Source organism: Pezoporus wallicus, unplaced genomic scaffold (genome assembly GCF_028554395.1).
Source record: "Pezoporus wallicus isolate ANWC-B61680 ecotype Strahan unplaced genomic scaffold, APGP_CSIRO_Pwel_v1 contig_3487, whole genome shotgun sequence".
NCBI classification, from domain to species: domain Eukaryota; kingdom Metazoa; phylum Chordata; class Aves; order Psittaciformes; family Psittacidae; genus Pezoporus; species Pezoporus wallicus.
Window position 1 is genome coordinate 1,151,901 of NW_026636018.1, and position 15,258 is coordinate 1,167,158.

A 15,258-nucleotide genomic window follows, 5' to 3' on the forward strand; every position below is an offset into this window, starting at 1 on the left:
CAGGATTAGTATTTCCTCTCTGCCCATTTTTCCAGACCAACTGGATCCCTGAATGGCAGAACAACCATCTGGTAAAACACTCCTCCCAAATATTTTACTATCTCCGAACTAGCTGAGGGTGCTGTCTGTCCCATCACCTGTGTTATTAATAAAAATACTACATGGCATTGGTCCCAATACTGACACCTGTGGTACAGCATTATTGACTTGCCTCCTACGGAACTTCATGCTGCTGATCACAATCCTTTGATCTCAGCAGCTGAGCCAGTTTTCAATCTACCTCACTGTGCATTTATCTTACATGTTCATGTGATCATACTCCATGCACCATTGTTTCCTGATTTGCTTGTGCATGTGCTTAGCTTCCCCAAACAACACATACAAAGAAATATCTTAAACCAGATTTTGTTGGGCTAAAGATGTACACAGCAATCCCAAGCCCAGAAATATACTGTCTCCTGTTAAGCATATAAAATACCATAACTATCTGTGACTTACTCCTAGTGAGTCTGCCAGTCACAGTAGTGCAGCTGATGCTAGGATTCACCTAATTTAATTATAGCTGCAAAAAAATTAGCTATCTATTCTAAGCCAGTCTTTTAGGCTGATGCTGTTGTCAACACACAGAGACAAGTACCCCCACAGGGTAATTCATCCAACCTCTCTCTTTGCATCAAATCCAGAGAGACCATAATGAATGGCTTAGATTAGATGCCTAATTATTGATAGTAAAGGTTAGGGAAGACCAACTCTGTCAGAATAAACAGGTTGTAGGAATCATTATGCAGGCTCTGTGCCAGCTAAAGACTCCTCTGTGCAGTGACACTTGGCAATGTTCCAGTTCCTTTTCTCTTCCAAGCAGCATGCAAGGAAAGAAGCAGAAGAAGGGAACAACTTGACTTTTATATTGCTGGAGCAGTGGGCTATTTTATGCTTGTTCCTGTGGTGACTTGAGAAGAAGAAAGTACTCTTTGAAGAGGCATGGAGTGAGTAAGTTGGGGTCAGCGTGCCCAGGCTTATTTGCTCTTCCCCATGCTGCTATTTTCTTTTATTGCTTGTTCTGCTAGCTTCTTGCATGGAGACAGATTGCATTCGCCTGCTGTAATACTAACAAGCACTTGTGTTGTTGAAATAACATGCAGAGAATATCCATAGAGCAAAGTGAATGTAAGTCCAGTTTCTGTATGAACAGCACAAATAGGCTGACTTAGGCTTCCAGGGTAAGTAAAGCCTAAATCTTATTGCATGTCCATGCTGTGTTAACACACAAGTAATCAGAGCACTGAGCCATTGAGGCCAGTATCTGAAATATGGTCCATGTGATGATTAATAGGGAGGAATTTCTCCCCCTCTACTTCTCTCTAATGGTACCCCACCCAGAGTACTGCATTCAGCTCTGGAGCTCCACCACAACAGGGACATGGACTTGTTGGAGCAAGTGTAGAGGAGGCCACAAAGATAAAGTGCTGGAGCACCTCTACTATGGATACAGGCTGAGGGAGCTGGGAGTGTTCAGCTTGGAGAAGAGAAGGCTCTAGGGAGACCACAGGGCAGCTCCCAGTACCTAAAGGAGCTGACTCAGTCAGCTTCAGTAATCACCTCTAAAAGGGTAGATCTGAGAGAACAGTTTATCTCCCTCCCTTTCAGATCCCTGCAGTTTGATGGACATGTTTCTTACTGGCCTCCCCTGAATACACTTCAGCAAATTGGTGACATATCCAGTAATTTTTGTATTTGTTTTCCCACTGGATGTAATGATGCCTTTCATATACTTGTTCATAGAAGTCATCACTGAGAAGTACTACCCATGATTTGGGAATAATTTGTGTGGTCTTTTTCAATCCCTTATTCTGAACATTTCCCATATGGCTGCAACCAGATTAAAAATGCTGTCATAACGTCAGTTTACATTACGTTATTCTTTAATAGTATCACATATCAAACATTTATAGCCATGTTTACAGTGCTAGTATCTTTACAAGACAAACTTATCTTCCACAATTATCAAGAGATGTTTTCCCAGAGGAATTTTTATTTAGCTCACAATGCATGCTTGGATGAGAAAAGCAAATCCACTGAGCCTTTTCACTGACGTTAGATAAATACATATCCAAAGATGTATAAAGAAAAAGAAGCCTCTTAATTGTCAGTCTATGTGCCTTTGCTTCGAAGAGTACTTAAATAGTATTAAGGCAATTTCCAGCAATGGTTTGATGCATTAACCATAGTAAGATCTGTGATTGCAAACAAACCTATTATTTGAGTCCCATTATCATTTTGGACAGTGGGTGTCAGACACAGAGCCTTTAGTTTTCAAATGACTTTTGGGAAAGGAGAGGGAGCAATTATAGTATGCTTCAGTAAATGGACTTAAAAAACCTCAGCAGGCCTTAAATTCCATGAAAAAGAACCAGAAAATGGCACCAAGAAGTACTATCAATTTTACACAATTGGATGAATTCCTGTTTCCACTGAAGTCCATGCATATTTAGACACTGATCTTCCAATTTTTCCTCTTGCTTTCTGCTTATCCTTGGCTTAACTGACGAGAGGACAGAGGTATAGACAAAGTGACACTCCATACTTTCAAACTTCTTTCATACAAACTCTTATCGAACTTCTGTCTTTGTTTTCAAACTCCTGTCATGCAGGCCAACTGGGATTTTGAGTTTGCAGAAGACCTTTCTGTAAAAAAAATTGTGGACCCCTCCATGTAGCAGCTCTTCCACTGAGATCAGATCCTCAGCATGCAAAAATCAACATACCTTCTCTTTGGCAGAAAAAAAGCCATTTTACTCCAGCTGAGTAAGATCAGATCTGAAGTGCCTACCTAACTCACAACATTAATGTCAAACAACAGTATACGTTTAGTTCATAATGGTTTGTCAAGCACTCCAAGAGCTTCAGCTGGAATGCAGGGGAAAGTGCAATGCATTAGTCTTAAATAAGCTCAGGTGTCCTTCATATGTTTGCAAATATTTCTGAACCATAACTAAACTGCAGTAAATTTCAACTATTCAGCAAGGCCTCAGAGTAACATACATTTAAGTAAGGCACATTTTCACATGGGCTGCAAGTTTGGTGGGATATCAAGTATCTCTGGGTGATGCTATATGAATACACAGTGTTGAAACATTCATTCTTCAGCTCCTTTCTCCACACATTAAGTGTGATTGTCACCTTAGGAAAACTTTTAATAATTCAATTAAACTATTCAAGAGATAAAAATCTGAAGTGACCATCAAATTAATCCATTTTCCTAAACAATCTTTAACCAGGGATCATTACCAAAAGATAATAATCAGAAAATATCATCTAGAGACTTCAGTTCTTCACCTACTGTCTACTTCATAATAAACTTTTTGATTCTGCTTTATCCCTGTCATAGTAGTATTTACATAAAGCATTTATTTCTTTTACACATTTGAATTGCTTAGCTCACCTTTTTTGCCATTGCCAAATGAAAACCTTAGAAAGACATGGGACACAATATCAGAGGACAGGACTGTAGAACAGTCAGACTGTAGGTTTCTCTGGATAATGCTTCAACTTAGCTTGGATTCTGCTATTCAGAAAAAAACCCAAAACTTGACGACTTGATGAAAGTGATATTATTTGCAGTCACTTGTCACAACAACAACATGAATAATAGCTGTGTCCTGAAATGTTAAAATATTCTATTCCTAAAAAGCATGACTTAACATCAGTTTAAGACAAATTTATGCAATTATATAGCATGATGCCAGGAACTGTGTATACAGTTACAAGGAGCCTTTCAAGTCTTCCCTGAAGATATTTGTTGTCATCTCATTCTCCAATTCTTCAACATCATCTTTGCTGCATTAGGGAAGGACACACTTCAAAGCGCTTTGTTTGTTCATGTACAAGGCAAGGAGATAAAGAGTGAAAAGGAAGGAGCATTATTTCCAACAAATGTGAAGTCTTTAGGGCTGTTGGCTAAGTTTTTCATTTGTGACGAAGGGGGTTTGGTGTAAAAGGCTCAGAGTCAAGTGCCAAGGCTGTTTTCATCCCTTATGATATATATGTGAAAGACATGAATCCACAGCTACCTGAAGCATACAACCACAACTCCATCAGTTTGTGGAAGAAACACCAGTGTGAATTTTCCAGAAATAAACAGATTCTGCTCATATACAAGAAAAAATACCCCAGTGCTGAAGGAGATAGGTATTGACACATGCCACTATCCTATTGCTTGTTACTTTAGAGAGGAGAGTGATCTCCACCTTGATACAACCTCCTTTCAGGTAGTTGTAGGGAGCAATAAGGACTGCCCTCAGCCTCCTTTCATCCAGACTACACTACCCCAGTTTCCTCAACTGCTTCTCATAAGACTTGTGCTCTAAACCATTTGTCAGCTTCACTGCCCTTCTCTGGACATGCTCCAGCAATTCAATGCCTTTCTTGCAGCAAGGTGCCCAAAAGCAAACATGGTACTCAAGGCATGGTCTCACCAGTGCTGAATATGGGGCTCAGCAACAGCTCTGAAAGTTTAAGCCCCTGGCTCAACTGACAACCTAAATAAGGTTGTTGAGATGACTAACTGGAGATTAGTGATATTCAAGTATGCTGTTTTCCCCTATGTTTTTCTCGCCTCATAAATCTGAGAGACTATTCAGTTGCACTGAGGAAACTGCAGCATGGACATATATAACTCATTGGAGTTCTGCTGAGATTCTCCATATCCACTTTCTGTCTGTAAACCTTCCTGCATGCCTCACAAAGACCAGAATCTACCCTGGCATCTAATTCCTCAGAAAGCTTCTATCAGTAGAACACCTTCCCATTTTTTTTTCCTTGCAGTTTCTCAGCATCCCTGGAGGCAAAGATAGAGCTGGCTGCTAAAGAAACCAAACTAAAGTGACAAGATAGAAGCAAGAAAATACCCCAGAACCCGCTGACAATTATACTAATAAAAATAAAATTTTGGAAAGCCATGAGGAAGACTGTTAGCTTGTAAGCCTCGTGTTAAAGAGCCAGCATAACAGCAAACGACATCAGCCGCAGAATGGGTGGACTGATCACTCAAATTAAGGGCTAGACTGTAATTTTTCCAAGTTCTCATACATTAACTTTTGTCCCCCCTGTAATTAATCGTTAACTTATTTTACTTTTCTTCAACTAAACAATAATCAGTGCTTGGCTTGCTGTATAGCTGAGGGACACATGTACATGTCCTTTATCCCAACTCTTCTGCAATAAACATGAATGCTGCTAACTCTTCTTTCACAGTATGTTGAGCAACTAACTGGACGGCCAGTGAATTTATAGTGAAACATTTAAGGAGTGATTTTCTTGGTCAGTATTCTTCATCTACCCTAAGGTGAGAAAAATCATACCCTAGAAATCATTGATGATGTTGATCAGTCTTTCACAGACTTAAAGAATCCATAAAGAATATATATCAGTATCTTCATGTCCTGGGTTCAGCAGTAGCAGTCATGTTTCTCCTTCGAGGTAGCCGGTGCAGTGCTGTGGTTTGACTTCCAGCCTGGGAACAGTGTTGGTGAAGCCGATGTTTTTGGTTGTTGCTAAGTGATGTTTACCCTGACCAAGGACTTTGTGAGGCTCATGCTCTGCCAGGGAGGAGGGGAAGCCGTGAGGAAGCAGAGACGGGGCGCCTGACCCAGGCTAGCCAAAGAGGTATTCCATACCACAGCACGTCATGCCCGGGGTGGGGGGTAACTGGGAGTTACCCGGAAGGACACGGGCTTCGGGGTGGGACTCGTTTCTTGGCCAGTGGTATCGTATTCTCTTCCCTTGTTGTTTTCTCTTATCATTGTTGTCGTTGGTAGTAGCGGTGGTGATTTGTACATTGGTTGCTGGACTGTTCTTGTCTCAACCCGTAGAAGTTGCACTCTTTCGATCCGTTCCTCTGGGAGAGGTGAAGGGGAGAGCCCGGGGGGGGGGGGGGGGGGAGGGGGGGGGGGCTCGATTGCTCTCAGCCTGGCACCACTCACTGGGAGTGAGTGAACAAGCTGTCTGGCTAGGGTTTAAACCATGACACTTCAACAGCCTGATAAGTTGGCACAGCAACATGACTATGTGAAAGCCGCAGTGCCTTTGGAAGTATACAGTTTGCAGTTGTTGATTTTTAGTACTTTTTATTTTTGTCCGGTTTAAAATGTTATTTGTTAATTTATATTAAAATTAATAATTCTGCTGATTAATTTTTATCTTTCATCTAGAACAGCTCCTTGCCATGAATGAAGCAGCAGTCTACTGAGTATCACTGCTAGAAGAAAAAGTTTGAGAGTATCTTTAAAGCTTGTAGATCTTATTCTATGTTCATACACAAAGGGGAATGAGTTTGGTCAAACCTACCGCCTTCGCCTACTACGTTATTCCCTTGGTCTTGGTCTGCAGAAAGAGTAGATAAAACTATATCTGCCTTTGGTCTGGGAAAAAAGGATGAATAAAAGACATGCATATCTCTATTAACTACCAAGTACAGTTTAAGCAAAAAGCTATTCCTCCACAGGTTGATCTTTTCCCATGTGCTTTACCTGAAGGATTCAGACATAATCATCAAGGAAAAATCAGCATAGCTGATTTATTACTTTTTATTAAGTTGTTCACTACAGACTTTTTTTTTTATAGTCACTGGAAAATATAGCTACCTCTAAAGATTTGTTTCATTTCTCCAAAATTCCCTGTCTTAAAATGAGAAACTTCCTTCTCAAAAACCACAAAGCCCTATATTTGCTTCCCTGGCTCTAAACTGAGCTTAAAAGTTGGCATTTACCTTTTAATTTTATAAATTCAGGATAAATAGATTCTACCTTTCTATGTCCCATATTCAGGTCACTGAGCTCAAGAATTGTGACAACTACCAGACAACAATTAAGTGAAAGAAGAATGTAGTTAATGTTGCAACACAGCACTGAATTTTCAGTTGAAGTAATTGACTTTCCCCTGCCCAGCAGTGAGGCAGGAAGTCATTACTCAGTGCCTAGAAAGCCTTTGACTGATTCAGCCCAGCATCAACAGACACCTTGTAGAAACAGAAGTGTGACCAGTAACAATGAAAAGGGCCAGGTTAGAAGGCTGAGTTCAAGATTTTGCCTTTCACAGCATTTCAGATGAGTATGGCTCGCCTCCCTGCTGTTTTGACTCAGCAAACTGGTGGTAATGTCTCAACATAAAAACAGAAATGGTGGCGATGTCACCAGACACCTGAAGCTGCCCGCATCATTGACTGGTAATAAGTCCAGCCTACTGCCCTTTGGGAGAAGCTGGGGACAGATCCATTCATCAGATGTCTGCAACAGTAATTCTGCTTTAAGTAAAACATCACCTCAAGAGTGTATTTATTGCAGGCATATCTCCACTCTGGGACAACCTTTAAGAGGATTTTTCACAGAAATCTCTGCCCCAGTCTTAGTCTTATCCACCTCATCTGGAAAAAAAAAAAAAAAAAAAAAAAAGAAAAAGAAGGGATCTAAAGATCTAGAAGATCTTAACAGTTTTGGACTTACATATTAACTGCAAGTATGTGCAGATTTGGTTAATTCTTGCCTTGTCACACAGCAGCGAAATGAATGGAGAGTCAAAGAAAGGAGACTGAATCCGACTCCTTTGCTAGTTGTTCAAGCACAGACATGAACACTAGAAATAATATTAATTATTGTCTCTCCCAGTTGTGGAAGCAAAGGTTAAATATAAGAAGAAATAATGCTCATTTAGTGCATATGGCAGAGATTCTAAAACTTGTCAAGGAAGACAGACACGGAGACCAGCAATGCAGCACCATCATGGTTCAGAAAACAAAAAAGTTAACTTTCAAAATCAATAGTCTGAATTCCTAGAGGTAAAACCTGTAATTTTCAGGCCTTGGTCCTGAAATTACATTCTCACAGCTAAGAGCAGAACCATTCTCTTCCTATTTCTTTTGGAGGATGTAGCATGCAAGGCATTTTGATCTAGTACTTCTGTATAAATCCATTTACCTTCTTTCTGAGCACAATGACTAGTGTTGAAACAGTCAGAAGAAGGAAAAAAAAAGAAAAAAAGAAGTGCTTTTACATTTTCATCAGCTACGCTGAAAGGGGAAAATTCTTTAATTACTGCTGCTCCATGAGATTCTTTTCATATTAGTAGAGATTATCTTTAAATGAAGATTCACATGAAAAATGTAAGGAAATATATAAATATATAGTAGCAAAAGGCCAATAACTTAAAACCTGCATTTTGGGGTGGAGATTCTTGTTTTTTGTGCAAACCTCTTGTTTGGCAAGGAAACTGTGCTTCAGGAGGGATAGCTACCTCCGTCTTACAGTACGTTAAACTGTCTCAAGGTCAGTTAAAACATTCAATTGCAGCCTACAGGGCCTTAATCTTTTTTTTTTTTTTTCTCTCTACTGTTTCCATGTTTGCTGATTTTCCAGTTGGCAGCTGCAGACTATAAATAGCTGGAGAGATGATTAGTCTGAGCGATGAGACTAAATGATTCACAAATGAAATAATTACACTGCATCTGTGCAGAGCTCTGCAACCCAACTCAAACTCGCTGGGCACAGAAGGGAAAGAACCAAAGATAACACCAAGACCTGGTATACATCACTGTTCTTAGCATGTTAAAGAAGTCATACATACTCCATGATGGCTGTTTTTAAGTATCTGATCCAAAGCTTATTGTCTTCTAAAAAACTCCAGACATTGTTCTGCATTCTCCTACTACCATGTCTTTTTCATGTGTGTTTGTGCAAATTCAGCTGCAGGCAGCAGCAACACAATTTGGTTTCATTAAGTGAAAAATCCAATCTCTTCATGCACTATTCATACAGTGTTCTGTCTTTCAAATAATATTATTGTTGGCCTTGCTTTAATAGACAAGTCAGAAAAAAATTGATTTTGCACACTGACTTGTTGTATTGATTTCTTTCTAGTGGTTCATAAAACATGTTCCTTTCACTGGTTTTAAGGATTACTTCAGTGCAGGAAGCAATAACCTATTGCGAAGCCTTCTCACCGCAGAATGCCTCTACTTGGTATTGTCTTTTCAACATCTTTTGTCTTAGCTTCCTGAAATTCCACAACAAGTTTTAATTTTGACTGCACAACTATCGAGATCTCAGGGGGGAGGGAGGAAGAAAAAAGATATTATTTTATGAGATTGCCTTGTTTGAAAGTCTAGTAAGTGCCAAGTGTGCATTGAAGTGTATTTATTTGTCTGCCTTATAAATAAAGACAGAGAAGCTCTGGCATTGTGAGATGAGGTGATCAAACTCAATCATTCAGGATTGGCATCAGAGTTTATTAGAATTCTTATACGCACTATTAAATTCCACTACTGCTCCATGTGGCCTTTACCTCAGTGAGTTTTCAGAGGCTCCTAGCACATCTAAATTCAAGATGAAAATTACAACTTAGCCACAACAGAAGCGTGAATTTGCAACATGTGAAAACTTTTATCTCTCTGATGCTTTCCTTCTCCCACCTATCACCATTACTACAAACAAACAGTGGATCTACAACAGGAAAAGTACCTGTGTATATCAGGTTTCTGGACAGATGCTGACGCAGCTCTCCACTTTTAAAATATGTGCCAGAAGAATAAAAAAGACAATGGCAAACTCCCATAGCATTATTTGCCATCTTCTCATTCTTCAAGACTGTTGGGGAACAGAGGGACACCTGAGGAAAAGTGGCAATGAGAATAGATTGTGTAGCAGGTGGCAAATTATTTGGATGAGACAAAAAGGCCTTGCACCAATCTTTTGTAATAAAAAGACATCACTCAGAATAGTCTCAACACTATATGACAGCTGAAATTATGAAAAGAAGCCATCCTAAATATTTTAAGCAGATTTGAGAAAATACCTCTGCATCATGACTGCTGGTTAATGTTCAGTTCAACATCTGTTTTTTCCTTTTTGAATGTGCCCAAGATAGTAGATCTGATCCACCGAAAGGATTAGTGAGACAGTCTGTGTGGATCATATTCTCAAATATGAGCCAAGAAACCCCAACAAACTACACAAACAACTGAATTTGCTAAGTCTGTATTGAGCTACTTAGAAATCTCACTATAAAGAGGAACAAAATGCTCAAGAATCCTGGCTGCGGTCACTTGCTGAGCGTTGCCCCCTTTATGGTGTCACTACCATTAATTACTTTTCAGGGCAATCTAGGTACTGCTGAAAATATTACTCAACACATGTAGAATAGCAGAGCTGCAGAATTGTCAGGTGTGGTTATAGAGATGGAAGAAATTATCACCCACAGCATTACTTTTCACTTGGAGTCTATCTGGGCTTGCCAGACAGACCTGACCTCATACAAATATGGGGAAAATACAAACATGGCAGCCATGGATAGGAAAAATCTCAAACAGCATGCTGCTGTGGTATGACACTGAGGCAGCTACAGACTAGGAAAAAACAAAACCAACCAACCAAAACTAAAAGCAGTAGAATGGAGTAAAAAGTTCAAAAGCAGACAAGTGACTGCCTGCTGGTGCAAAGTGTTAACTGACAAAAGGAAGCAGTGTTAAGTAACAATACGTATTAAAAATTAAGACTGAGATCAGTGAAACTTTATGCAATGCACAGAACAATATATATTTGAAAGAAATTGGTGCAAAATTGAAACAGATCTAAGAAATTACTATGGAGAAAGTGATGCAGCTAACCAATTAGAAGAAAAAGGAGCAAAGGAAATTGGATCTGATAAAGCTTGTCTGGATGTGCAAGACATGAACTAATGACACCAAAACATGACACAAGGGCACACTGAGGAATAGGTGAATGAATAATGACTTGGTTGGGTGGAAAGGCAGCCTGATACAATGCTGTTAAAGCTAGAACCTCTCATGTATGTCTCTAAAACAGGTATTACCTAAAAAGGCAGCAGAGAGTAGACCCCAGCTCAGTACCATAAATCAGTTGTCACATATGCCAGGAAAAGAAAGTAAGTGATGCACTACTGCTCACATATTCTGCTTATATAGCCTCACACATCTTCTTGTAGCCATCAAGTCAGGGAAGCTGTTGAACATGTTGGCAGACATTTCAACAAAATTGGGATTACTGAACACCATTTAAATATCACAGCCAGAGCAAATAAAATGGCACCAAGTGGGGATCACCTTTAGCAGGCAGGTGGGACATCCCTCACTTCTCTATAAAGAATACACCACCAAAGACACCTGAGAAAGATGATGTCTCGTTCTCACAGCACCAGGAAGTACAGCACCTGATTTTAGACCAAAGATTGCATCAAGATGTGTCTTCCTTTGAGTCAAAGTGGTTTCTATTTTCATTTACACAGGAAAGGTTCGTGCTTCCAGCAAAGAGTCATTTGGAGATCCTCCAGTCCAAAGTATCATGTGAGCCTTGATTTGGGATGGTATAGAATAAATCCAAGGCAGAGGAACAAAACGTCTAGAATATAGAACAGAGTTTGTAAAAAAGAACACAAGAAAACTGAAATAAAATAATAGGTTTTTATGTTTCTAAAGCTCTCTGCTTGCTACCAACAGAGTACACGGCACAAGAGACAAAGGAGAGAATAAATTCTTGCAACTAAATGTAGTGCCTCATTGTTGAGATAAAATCATGGTTTTGTTAGAAAATGTGCAAGTCTTTCAGTGGTAATGTAATACATACTAATAGCTTAATAGAACTCTAAAAAATGGAGAAAAAAATTGTTAATTTGTCAATGAGATACCTATCTTGTTTGTCCATGCACTGGGTCAACACCAAAATAGTATTTACTTACACATGCATCTTTTGAATAATTCATCATTAAAGCCTAATCCACAGTTTCCCAAAATACATGCATACTAAATCACAGTGGAATTCTCTCCTGACAAATAGCTGACATACAGAACCAACACATAAACTTAATCCTTAACTTACTCTCTGAGACTACATTGCATATTTACAGAAAATTCATACATAAATGGCCACGTTATGCCACATATCAAGTCATCGGCAGCATCATTCTCAGCTTAAGACTCAACACTGACAGCAGTAACTATAAGAAGTAAAGAACATCCAAGAACTAAATTAAGAAAGAAGACACAAACCTTGTGAGAAATTTCTTGAGCTAAATTGGAAATAAACATATGTTAATAATTCACTGTGCATTCATAAGCCACTTTCAAGAATTGGCTGAAAAATGTTGAACAAATATCAGCAAAATTCAGCAGCCCACATTTTATCTTGATTGAAAAGAAATACATTCAGCACTAAATGTCAATGTGAAGTTTTGCCTATTGCAGTGCCTACGACAAGCTCATGCAAACATTCATGCTAATGGTCCTTGACTAGCAAGTAAGGCTTTTAAGCTCACTAAATGATTCTGCAGCCTAGATTTTCAATGGAGGAAAAAAAAAAAGAAGAAGAAAAAAGGTATTTTGCTAAAGTCTGAAGCTTAGAATGAATAGCAACCTCTGGAGACATTCATCTATTGAAAAACATAGCATTATTTCAGTCTTGAAAGCAGCTCAAGTCATTTTCATACCTTCTTCCATTAGAACACACAATACCAACAGGCAGTGTTCTGACTAAAGTTTTCATGGATAACCATTTTCACTTCCTGAAAAAAAAAAATGTGCCAGACGTATTCTAACTCCCATTCAACTCATAAGATGAGTGTACAGACTGGAGCACCACAGTACACAAACTTGGGGATTATGAAGTCCATCACCTGTGCAAGATGTCAGTGTGTAATACCAAGTAAATGTACCTTCTCTGCCTGCAGGCTCTTTCTGTGGGACTTCAGATCCATTATTTAAAGTGAGATACATGTTGCACAAAACACACAATGCTAATAGAAATTACAGGATTTATGGCATGTTCAAAGAACTGCAGGATAGTTGAGGTTGTCAGGGTCCCTTGATAAATCCAGCCACTCTGCTCAAGCAGGTTTACAGCAGGTGACCCAGGACTGTATTCGGTAAGGTTTTTAGTATCTCCAAGGATGGGGACTCCACAACTTCTCTGGACAGCCTGTTACGGTCTTAGACTGCCCTCACAGTAAGAAAGTTTTTCTTATGTTTAAAAGATATTTCCAGCATTTCTGTTTGTGCCCACTGCATCTTTTCATGTTGCTGGACACCACAGAGAAGAGCCTGCTCAGCCCTCTTTTTTTCCTCCTGTCAAAAGTGAGTACACATGCAAGCTCATAGTCAATTTCAGAACAAATATTAAAATATATCACACCAATATTTCTGCTTTAAGGGGTTGATTAAGTACAAAGGTCTGCAAACAACACTGCCAGCATGAGAATTCAAACTCATGTAATAATATATCTATATCACACACAAACAACATAAATGGTAACAAGCCCTGGATTTTTTGTAGCCTGTCACCATGGGTTTGTTGGTTGGTTTGTTTTTTTTTTATTTTGCTAACAAACAGGATGAATGGCAAGGTATAACAGAAACACACAGAAGCTTTAGGGCTTAATTGGCTTCTACATTTGGGTCAGTAAATGTTCTTCCTATAAAGCCAGTGAGGGATTCTTGCAACCTATTCGTGTTTCTCACCAGCACAATAGCAGCTAAAAAGATGGCCACCATGGCTACCATCATTAGATCAGCAAACTTCTTTTCACAGCTGTAAATATTTGTGGTGGAGCCAATTAGAGGCAACACACTTTTCTCAGCATTGCCTAGGAAACATCAACACCTCCTCCAAAGAATCCCTCACCTCTCCTTATCCTGCTGGCATTTATTGAGCAATGGTGTCAGCTCTGGTGGCTAATGTTGCCTCCTACACACATGGCATTAGAAGCTCTGTTTGCAGTAGGTGATAGGCCAACTCTAACAACAAGCAAACCTGCTTCTGGAGACTTTAAGAACCTGGATTCTTATTCTTCATCTCTTTCATGGGCCTATAAACTAGCAGCTCTGCAGCTGTGAAACGTCCCAGGCAGTGAGCTTCATTTTAAGCCAACTGAAAGATTTCAATGCTTTTATATTGTCACTTGTATGCAAAATCTCTTTTCTGAGCAAATACTTTTCAAGGGCAATTGGGGACTGATGCATCTGCTCACAGAGTATTTCCATAATCAAACCAGCCACATGTATAGAAGTCAGATTAAATACTGGTTCCTTTCACTCAGTGTAAAAGTGAATATAAATTCAAACCTGGGAAACATTCAGAGAACAACCTTACATGTTTTTGTGCAAGGTACCCCAGAACAGAAGGCACCTATATGCAACGTACCTCATCTATAGATTTTTCAATATACAAGGGTCTATGTATCCTGTCAGTTTTATACAGTCTTTACCATGTGTAAACATCCTCAATTTGCACTTGTGAAGCACTTCACTGTTGTTCAGGACAAATCTAGTTCATATTAAGAAAAGGTAAAGGCATAATTTAAAAAAACATCATTCATAGAAGCTGCTGTCGGATCAGGAAAACAGGGCTGCAGTTCCACAGAGGAACCACATTATGCTGGGTGCATTATAAGAATTTGTGAACCAGTTTGATGCTAGGGCCAGCAAGAACTGCAGAGCCTGGAGAGGGATTGCAGGTCAGCAGGAGAGCACCTGAACAGCAGCACAAAGGAATTCCTGTTACTCCAGCCAGCAAATAGGCTTCATAGGGGCCAAACTTAAATGCCTCTATGAAAATACACACAGCATGGGAAAAAACAAATAGAATTTGAAATGTGCACATGCCTGCAAGTTGCAGGTAGATTGGGAGGAATGCAGGGAAATTGTCCAAACAGCCAGGGATCAGGTCAGGAAAACTAAAGCCATGACAGAATTAAAGATGGCCAGGGGCTTCAGGGCCAACAAGAAAAGCTTCTATAGGTACATCAGTAATAAAAGGAAGACTGGGGAAAATGTAGGTCCTCTGTGGAAGGAAATGGGAGACCTGGCTACTCAGAATATGAAGCTGCTCAGCAGACACTGAAACAGGTAACTCACATACAGCATGAAAGAAAGTGAAAGGAAAAATTGAGGTTAAACCCTCAACTTATTAAAGGAGCCCTAAGCCTCTTCATACTTTAGAGTGAAGAGAGACAAATGGATGGAAATTATCAAATGGCCTATTTCTTCTGCAAAATTTTTGGAAGCTGGCTAGTGTCTCTTCCTGGCCTTTTCTCCTGATGCACTGTAAAACTTCAGTTTCCCAGCTAGCAACAACCACAACAGCAGCAGAAATGCTAAACCAGGAATGTCAGAGAGTGAAGGAGCAGGAGTCACTGACACCCTGCTAACATACACGAGTATCTAGTTTCACAGAGAAGTGATGTACTTCTTTACCACTATCC